Raw genomic sequence first — 10,638 nt, forward strand, 5'->3', positions numbered from 1 at the left:
AATATACTTACCAAATTACTGACAGTGTTTGCATTTTGGGGACAGATGTATAGAAGAATGGGATTATGCATGGATATAGGAAAACTCAGATTTTATTGGTAATATTTCAGATCTTTTTAAATAGAAGTTCTGAAGCAAATATTGCATTATTTCTATTTTTAATATAGGTAGTAAGTGTTAATCATGATAATAACATATATACTATTAATAGAACATTTTCTAGTGTCTGGCAGTATTTTGAGACATTTATTCTTGGTCCTGAACCACTAAGAATCCTATATACAGAGATAATTATTTAATTCATTCTAAGCTATGGCAGAGTATCAGTATATTTTAAGTACCCATAGGTAAATTAATGATCAATTAGTATTGATGACCACTGGTCTAAGCACTTTGTTTCATTTCACCCAATTTCTTCAACACACCACTGTAAGGTAAGTTCAGCTATGATTTTCATTTTACAGTGTGGAAACTCTCCAGGTATTACATTCACTGTCTGTTCTTTTTTTCCTTTTGTATTTTCTCTGAAATTAAATCATACTGTGATATGCCTTTGTGGCTCATTGGTTTTGTTGTCAGTTCTCATCAGGCTTTTGGTCTCCCAGCTGCATAATTCAATGGTGTTACAACTTACCTACTTCAGAGAAATGAGGACTACAGTTGCCCTCAGGGAGCTGGTGAAAGAGAACTGAAATTTCTGTATCAGGAAAGATTGAAGTGAACAGCTGTTAATTAGGCATAAGAAGGCTATGTGTCAGGCCTGGGTTTGGGTCACCCATGGCCCTAAGTTCCTCAACCATCAGCAAGGAGGTTGGATTTCATGAGGACACAACATTTCCAAATGCTTAAGATTAGAAATTCATTTAAACTTGATCCAATTACTTTGTACCCATATCTTAATATCACTCTATACCCTCCAAACACATGATTATATTTTGTCAATGAAATAAAAGAAATCCCTTTAAGTATTTTAACCAAGCCATCACAAACTTAAAAGAGAGGGAGTGAGAGAACACAAAGAAGTATGAAATACCAGATGTTTCCTTGAGATTGCACAGGATTGATAAGTTAATACTGAATAAAATGAGAATTATTTGAAAATATTTCTTAAATGCTAATTATTATGTATTTAATGATTTGGATATTATTATGCACTGATGACATCTATGAGATTAGTGATGCTGAATGATTTGGTATATTTAACCAAAACATGTTTGTCAAAATTTGAAGTGTATCAGGCCAAGGTTAGATGTTATATTAGAGAAGAATTAAAAACATGCATTCTACAGTTTTGAGTGAGCACTTAATTCCATAAAGGAGCAAAGTCAGAAGGCCAAAAATGGATGAAAATCCATGATGATAACTGGCACATAAAAATGCTTTATGATTATGAATATTTGGTTTTTAATTAGAATCCAGATACTTTGGTTTTAGCACTTATAGATCTTATAAATATTATATAATAAGAGAATTTCTTGCATTATATTTGAATAAAATAGTTTTTACTTTCTTTTAATTAGAATGGTCTTTTTCTCAAAGGTGAAAGGATGTTTATCTTTGTTTTTTTCTTAAAAGAATATTTTATCATAATTACATATTTATCTCTAATGTTTTTGCTTTTAAAATATACTTCAGTTGAATGTCTCTAAGATTGATGTGTATAGAAAAAGATGAGTACCACACAAATAAACAATGGCAGAGTTCTAAGATGTTTGGGAGTGTCATAACTAAGAAATATTTCTGAGGGTATATGGTCCTCAAACAAAAGGACTTTACTAGTGAATTGCTTTAATCCAAAATAATAGACAGCGCTGTGTACTGGTTTGCTTATTTACTTTTTTCAACCTTTTTTTCCTTCTCAAAAGGTATCTCTCCAATATAGAATCACAAAATGTAACACGTGTTTCAGAATTCCATCTCATGGGCCTCTCAGAGGATCCAGAACTGCAGTCCCTCATCTTTGGACTGTTCCTGTCCATGTAGCTGGTCACAGTGCTTGGGAACCTGCTCATCATCCTGGCTGTCAGCTCTGACTCCCACCTCCACACCCCCATGTACTTCTTCCTCACCAACATGTCCTTGGCTGACATCAGTTTCACCTCTACCACGGTCCCAAAGATGATTGTGGACATCCAAACACATAACAGAGTCATCTCCTCTGCAGGCTGCCTGACTCAGATGTCTTTTTTATGCTTTTTGGATGTTTGGATAGTCTGCTTCTAACTGTAATAACCTATGACATGTTTGTAGCCATTTGCCATCCACTACACTACCAGGTCATTATGCACCCTCGCCTTTGTGGCTCATTGGTTTTGTTGTCAGTTCTCATCAGCCTTTTGGTCTCCCAGCTGCATAATTCAATGGTGTTACAACTTACGTACTTCAAGAATGTGGAGATTTCTCATTTCTTCTGTGACCCTTCTCAGCTCCTCAACCTTGCCTGTTCTGATACATTTACCAATAACATAGTCATGTATTTTGTTGGTGCCATCTCTGTTTTTTTCCTATCTCAGGGATCTTCTTCTCTTACTATAAAATAGTTTCCTCTATTCTGAGAGTTCCATCGTCAGGTGGGAAATATAAAGCTTTCTCTTCCTATGGGTCTCACCTGTCAGTTGTTTGCTTATTTTTTGGGACAGGCCTTGGGGTGTATCTCAGTTCAGCTGTCTCACTTTCTCCTAGGAAGGGTGCAGTGGCCTCAGTAGCTTACACTGTAGTCACCCCTATGTTTAACCCTTTCATATACAGCCTTAGAAACAAGGACATCAAGAGGGCTATGTGGAGGCTCTTCAGAAAAATAGTCTAGTCTCAGGAGCTGTGTCATCTATTTGCAGTGCTGGTTTGCAAAGGCAACAAAACTACACATCTAGGCCTGCAAAACTCATCTCCTTCATCACGTCATTTTTAAGCTCTTGTGATTTTCATTTCTCCTCCTATTTCATATCTAAATATTGCTTTTTTAAAAAAAACTGTCTTTACTGAAACTGTGGGAGTTTCTGTATTCTTTGTACAGCTTACTCATGCATTTCTGAATTTTATTATACTTATGCAACCTTCTGTACTTTATTATTAATTATCCAAGAATCTTAGAAAGATGAGCAACTCTCTTTTTATATACTTAAAATTTCTTATAATTAATATATTTTCAGTAGCTTCTGTGTCTTTACCATATAAATTTTGCATTTATAAAAAATTTATTTGTGCAGGTTGTCTATTAGGATGTGTATCACTGGTCCTCCAGATTGCCTTTATGGGAAGCAACTAAGGGATCTTTAAAAACATTGATGCCGGAGTCTCACCACCAGAGATTCTGATTTATTGAATTGGCATGTGGCTTGAACTTGAGACTTTTTAAGATCCTCCAGGATTTTACTAAGAAATCTGTTGATAATCCTTTAGGATCTTCCTTGTACATGTTGAATTGCTTTTCCTTGATGCTGCCATGTTTTGAACTTTGTGACTTTTGATGATTTGAGTGTAATATATCTCATTATGGGTGTCTTTGGATTTATCAGAGTTTATTTAGTGTTTTGATATGTATGTCTATTCTTCAAATTTGAGAAATTAAAAATTTTAATCATTATTTTAAAAAGTTGAATCTCTATCGCTTCCACCCTATTCCCTTTCTGAAATTCCCCTAATGCAAAAAATTCAGCTTAATAGTTTCCCGTAAAATCCTTAGGATCTATTCACTTTTATTTGTTCTTTTTTTTTGCTTCACTGATTCAATAATTTCAAATAATGAGTTCCTAAGTTTATTGATTATGTCCATCTGGTTGATTGAGTCTATTATGACACTATCAAATATTTCAATTTACTTATTGATTCTTCCACTTTAAAATTTTTGTTGCTTTTTAATAACTTATAGGTGTTTGCTAATTTTCTCATTTTGTTCATGCATTGCTTCCCTGATTTTGTTGTCTGTGTCCTCTTTTAGCTTACTGACTATCCTTCAGGTGGATGTTTTGTATTTTTGTCAGATAAATCATAGATCTAATTTCTTTAAAGAATATTCACAGTAAGTTTATGAATATTTAATTTATTTCTCTGGTTGGGCTATGTTTCCATATTTTTTTGCATGCCTTGTTCTCTTTGTTGAGTTTTTGGCTTTTGAGAAAATAGCTACTTCTCAAGTTTTTATGGATTTATTTCATGTAGTGGAAGACTTTCACCACAGACTAATAGAAATTTTAGGGCTGGGGATGTAGCTCAGTGATAGAGCATTTGCCCAGCATATGGGAAGACCTGGATTTAATCCGCAGAGGCTCTCCCTGTCCCATTGTCCTGCCAATAAAAAAGCCTAGAAATTCTCAAACATTTTCAGAAAATGAATTTTCTCTGGGCTTGTTTGTGTAATTTTCACCATTAAAGAGGTTTGCCTTTAATCTCAGAGCCCATCATCTCTTGTCCCACCTGTCATCTGTTTGTGGTACTACAGTCTCTCTGGTAATGTATGAGCCTTAACATTTTTCTGTGTATCTTTCTCTATAGTGCTCTAAGTCAGACAAGGCATACGCCTACTAGAAAGATACATCTTTACATGAATATTCCACCTTCTTATTCTTGTTTCAAGGCAGAACTTGGGAATTTTCTCCTGATTGTGCCATGCTGCTTTTGGGAGGGTGTAGGTCCTTGATGGCATATACAGCAACATTTCTTGTCCATTTTTATTCACCTCTTCCTGAATTTGTGTTTCCATGATGTGCTAATATCTCTTAACTAGTTCTTGGAGTTCTCACAAAGGCAACTTGGTCCATACGTGTTGTTAATTTAGTGTCTCTGTGGAGGAATTAAGGTTTGGTACTTACTATTTCATTGTCTCATTGATGTTTCTGTGGCTAAAAGTTTATTTCATTAAATGGCATCTGCAAATGAGTGCTTTGTGATGTAGTGGGGCTTTTATTCTGGTGGTGGCCTTCTTCCTAGGATGGGAGAAAGTGCAGGCGATTAACAGGTGAGAGGCCTTTAATGCTTGTTTTCTGCTTTTATAAACAGGAGAAAATTATTTTTTAAGAAGACAGTCCATATCTGCTAAACAGGCCTTGTCTGCTGATGTTTTTGCTAATCAGTGCTTCTTGAAATGTACTGCTTCTGGGTTCATTTAATTTCTTTCCCAGTGTGTCTAGTGTGTGTGTGTGTGTGTGTGTGTGTGTGTGTGTGTATGTTTAATTCTGAAAGTGTAAGACCCTACAAAGATTATAGTATAAAATATTTTTACAACTCATATTGATGGACGTCATTTTAAAATAAACTCTGACTCATAAAATATGTCAGGGTTGTGAAAGATAAAGGCTGAAGAACTGTCCCAGACTGAAGTTCAATGAGTCATGATAACTAAATGCAACATGTGCATTTCAACTGGATCCTAGAGTAGAAGAAATAAATAAATTATTTAAAATAAAAAGAAAGACTTTGTTTGCTGGTAACACCCATAAAAAAAAGAAGAAAAAAAATTCTGGAGTGAAATGAGCAATTACTTCATAAGCAAAAATAAGAATCTATGAGAACATTTTTTGAATTTGAACACAGAATGATTGCAGTGTATTGAGACATCATTGGATCAGCAAGCTCATTGGAATGGCTATGCTGAATGGTTCTAAAATGTAAATATTTTGCTCAGAGACCTATGAAATTTATTCTCTGTTCATATAGGGAATTTGAGAAATGTCACTGAGAATTCTTCTTTAAACTTAAGCAGTTTAAAGCATAAACTGAATGTCATTTATCTATATATCCAAAGTCTTATACAGTAGAGCAGAGATAGGTACACTTTTACCTTATATAACATCAAGCAAATTATCCACTGTTTCAGAGGAGAAACTTAATATATTTTTTACATGCATATTCAATATGGTACTTCTTCCCAGGCCCACCAGACCTTCCATAAATTAATTTCTCAACTCTTTTTTTTTTCTGGTACCAGGGATTGAGCCCAGAGATGCTTAATCACTGAGCGACATCCCCAGCCCTTTTTATTTGGAGACAGGTTCTGGCTAAATTGCTAGGGCCTCACTAAATTCCCAAGGCTACCCTTAAACTAGTGATTCTGCCTTAGCCTCCATTTTTGCTGGGATTCTAGGTGTGTGCCTCCATGCCCTGTTCTATTATTTCTCAACTTTTGAGAGAAATGTATGGTTTAAAATTATGAACAGTGGATGTTTCTGGAAGATGTGACAGCTCTCCTGGGCTGCTTCCTGCCTTCTTTTCTCCCTACTCAGCTTTCCACGCTGGGCATTTCGAGATGCTGCCTCCACTGCCCTCAGCACTACAACCATGATCTTTTTATCAGAAACCCAGAAAATTGAAATGGGATTAACAGTTTTTCCTGTTTATTGGAATGATTATCTTTTTTTGACAAAGTACTACTGGCTATTGGAAATGTTTTGTTTGTGACTGGCTAGGCTTTTATAATCAGTTTCGAAAGAACATTCAGATTCTTCTTCCAAAAACATAAAATGAATGCTACAGGATTTTTCCTAGGTGGTGTATTTGTAGTTCTTATTGGTTGGCATTTGAGAGGCAGGATCTTTGAAATTTATAGATTCTTTAAATTGCTCAGGGACTTCTTTTCTGTGTTGTTGGCTTTATTAGAAGAATGCCAGTTCTTGGATCCCTCTTAAATTTACCTGCAATTAGATCATTTGTAGATAAAGTTGGAAAAAGCAACAATATTGTTTAACAACAAGAGAATTTGAAGACTCATTTAAAATGTTGTATTGTTTATAAAATTCTTTGAAGAACATTCAGTACAAAATTAAATTATATCAAATAACTTGTAATGTTATTTACAGAAGCTTAAAACATGTAGCCTACAAAGACCAACAGCAATTAGTACAGAAGCAATGAAGACAGGCTTCTAATCAAGTGATCTAAGAAGGTAGCAAGCAAACTAAGGGAGACAAAATCCATGTTATGAAACATATTGAAACTCTAGAAGGCTATTTTTATTATCTTTCCACAATGTGCAGAACACAACCATTCTTAGAGAACTATGGTGTCAGTTACATTTGTTTTTACTACTATTATTATTGTTTTGAGGGCTCAGGAGCACCTATATAGGTATTTGCTTTTTACAAATGTTCACCGTGATGGCAACTCTATTTCCAGTTGTGCTGTATCTCTGAAAATAATGCATAAGTAGGGTTGGATTATGTCATTTTAATGTATTAAACCAAGTGAAAACCCAGTTCATGTATGAATCACTATTTTTTGTAAACATGGAGTTAAAACTTTTGTGGTTCTTCTGAAAAAATATGAATAATGGGATCTATTCTCCTCTACCAATAGTATGTCCAATATTAACTCGTAGAATACAAGGTTGATTTATCAACAAATATTAATTAAGCTCCAACCTTCCCTTATGTGCCATGCATGTTGTAGAGATGGGTGTTATTCTATTTCCAGTGATCAGAGAGGTGGTGAGATTTACTCACATTCTGTGTAGTAGCAGGTCAATAATACAGGACTTAAATGTGGATGTCCTAATTCTCATTCCAGGGCACTGTCTCTTCTACTGAAAGCATGTGGTAATATTCCCCACAGAAGATGCAATTTCTTCATGGTTTATCATGAAAGGATTATTAATATACTCTATAAATATTTTTATGCTATACAATAAATATGTAGTTGAGAATGAGTGATCATTTATTATGACAATATAGGTGATCAGAAATAAAATTGAGCATGCATCAACTGTTGTAATTCAAACAACTATCCTTTACCCAAACTGTATTTGAAAATTCTCACTTGTTAGATATGAACAGAGGCACAAGAATTTTGAAATAATTATTGTATTAATAAACTGACAAATAGTGTGTATCCCTTAGGTAATGGCATGTACCTGTTAAAGCATTTGAAGTTGATGTATGTGCTTACAACACCACATGTTGATGTAAACTAGTATATTTCAGGGGCAATAGATTTTGTGTAGTAGATTACTTAGATGAGCTTTAGGTACTTCTTAGGTAAGTTTTTAAGAAACAAATTTTAATTAATGCAAAATAATTGTACACTTTAATGGGATTCAGTATGATATTTCCTTACAGGCATACAGTGTGCACTAATCAACTAATCTACACATTAATGTGATTCAGTATGATATTTCCTTACAGGCATACAATGTGCACTAATCAACTAATCAATTCTAATCACCCTTACCCCAATCCTCTCAATTTTCTCAATGTCTATAATCACTGTTATAATTCCAGGTTGACTTTTTTAAGCTTCCACATAAGATGGAGAACATGTGGTATTTTGTCTTTCTCTATCTGGCTTCTTTCACTTACCATAATGTCCTCCATTCCATCCACTGTGCTTCAAATGACTGGTTTTTATTCTTTTTTTATGGTAGAATAATATTCCACTGTGGATGTATGTACCGTGTTTTCTTTATCTATTCATCTGTTAATGGACATCTAGGGTAATTCTGTATCTTAGCTATTGAGAGTTGTGCTGCAATAAGCATGGGCATGAGGGTATATATTTGGTATAATAATTTCTTCTTTTTTGGGTTTATTTTCTTTCCTCTGAATAAAGAAGTGAAACAGCTAGATCAACTAAATCATATGGTAGATTATTTTTACTGTACCCATTAATACATAAATCAATAGTGACATGGAAACACTGAGGGGAAAAATCTACCTATCAATTCCATGACAGTGGTTGTCTTTGGGGGACAGGTGTGTAGAAGAATGTAATCATGCAGAGATGCCCAGAATTCAAATTTCCCACACTGTTATCAAATCAGTATAAAATATTATGTATGAAACAAATGTTGCTAAATTTTTGAACTTTAATAAAGAGGTGTGTATTATTCACAGAAATAAGTAATATTTTCCATTTTTTTTGTCTTGAAACTTGCATTGGATCTGGGGAAAGAGAAGGGTGAATTAATAGTAATATTAGGGGCTGGGGATGTGGCTCAAGCGGTAGTGCACTCACCTGGTATGCATGGGGCGCTGGCTTCAATCCTCAGCATCACATAAAAATAAAATAAAGATGTTGTGTCCACCAAAACAAACAAAAATAATTTAAAAAATTAAATATTCTCTTTTTTAGGCATACATTCTTTTCTCTTTTTATTAGTACATTTAATTATGTAGAATAAATGGCTTCATTGTGGCATATACACATATTCTTTTTTGGGTTTATTTATGCAAATAACATACTTTGATCATACCCACCTCCTCATTAACCTCCCTTACACTCCTCCCTCTCCCTTTTCTCTAATGATCACTCTGCTACTTTCATATGTCCCCCACCCTTTGTTCCACATAGGAGGGAAAAATGTACCCCTTGCCTTTCTGAGTGTGGCTTATTTCACTTAACATTATGATCTACATTTTTATCCATTTTCCTGAAAAAACATGATTTTATGATTTTATTCTTTTTTATGGCTGAATAATACTTTATTCTGTATATATGCCACATTTTCTTAATCTAGTCATCTGTTGATAGGCCCTTAGGCTCATCCCATAAATTGGATATTGAGTTTTGCCATGATATATGTGGATATGCAGGTGTCTTTATAGTATGCCGACTTTAATTTCTTTGGTTATATGCCCCAAATCTTATAGATGGATTACATGGTATTACTATTTTTAGTTTTTTGAGGAAATTCTCTACTAATTTCCATAGTAGCTGAACTAATTTACATTCCCAAAACTGTGTATAGGGGTTACTTTTATCCTCATGTACTAGTCAGCATTTTTTGGGTATTTTTGGAGATAACTATTCTGACTGGGATGAGATGAAATCTTAGTGTAGTTGTGATTTATATTTCCCTCATGGGTAAAGGTGTTAAACATTTTTTTTCATGTAATTGTTGGCTATGCATACTTTTTCCTTTGAGAAGTATGTGTACATTTCATTTGCCAATTTATTTATTGGGTTGTTTCTGTTTTTGATATTAAGTTTTTTGAGTTCTTTATATAGTATGTATGTTAATCCCTTTTGGAAGAGTAGCCCATGAAATGTTTCTCCCATTCTATAGGCTATCTCTTCACTCTATTGGTTCCTTTGCTATGTAGAAACTTTTTAATTTGAAACAGTCCCATTTGTTGATTTTTCTTAATATTTTCTGAATTATCAGGAACTCATTGCTTATGCCAATGTCTTGACATTTACCCTGTGTTTCTTTTTTCTAACATTTGCACTTTGGGTCCATAGTTAGGTCTTTTATTAATTCTGAGTTAACTTTTTATATAGTGTGAGAGATAGGGATTCAAGTTTCATTCTTCTACATATGTATATCCAGTTTTCTGAGCATCTTGTTGAAGAGTCTGTCTTTTCTTCAAGGTATATTTTTGGTGCCATTGTCAAGGATTAGATGACTATATTGTTAGGGGTTTGTCTCTGGGTCCTCTATTCTATTCCATTGATTTATGTGTCTGTTTTTATGTCAGTACCATGCTGTTTTTGTTGCTATGTGTATTTTGAAATTGAGTATTGTGATGCTTTTAGCATTGCTCTTTTTGCTCAGGTTTACCCTGGCTAATTGGGATCTTTCTGTATTTCCATATGAATTTTAGGATTGTTTTTTTCTAGTTCTTTGGAAAATGTCATTTGTATTTTTATGGAGATTGTATTGAATCTGTAGATCACTTTTGGTTAATATTGCAATTTTAACAATATTAATTC

General features: G+C 34.1%; 2 pseudogenes; both read left to right on the forward strand.

Moving 5' to 3' along the window:
• Window positions 1–312: 312 nt before the first annotated feature.
• On the forward strand, window positions 313–2,806 carry LOC143400668 (olfactory receptor 7E178-like; annotated as a pseudogene).
• Window positions 2,807–6,273: 3,467 nt separating this feature from the next.
• Window positions 6,274–6,679, forward strand: LOC143400684 (vesicle transport protein GOT1B pseudogene; annotated as a pseudogene).
• The last annotated feature ends 3,959 nt before the right edge of the window (window positions 6,680–10,638 follow it).

Source organism: Callospermophilus lateralis, chromosome 1, assembly GCF_048772815.1.
Source record: "Callospermophilus lateralis isolate mCalLat2 chromosome 1, mCalLat2.hap1, whole genome shotgun sequence".
NCBI classification, from domain to species: Eukaryota; Metazoa; Chordata; class Mammalia; order Rodentia; family Sciuridae; genus Callospermophilus; species Callospermophilus lateralis.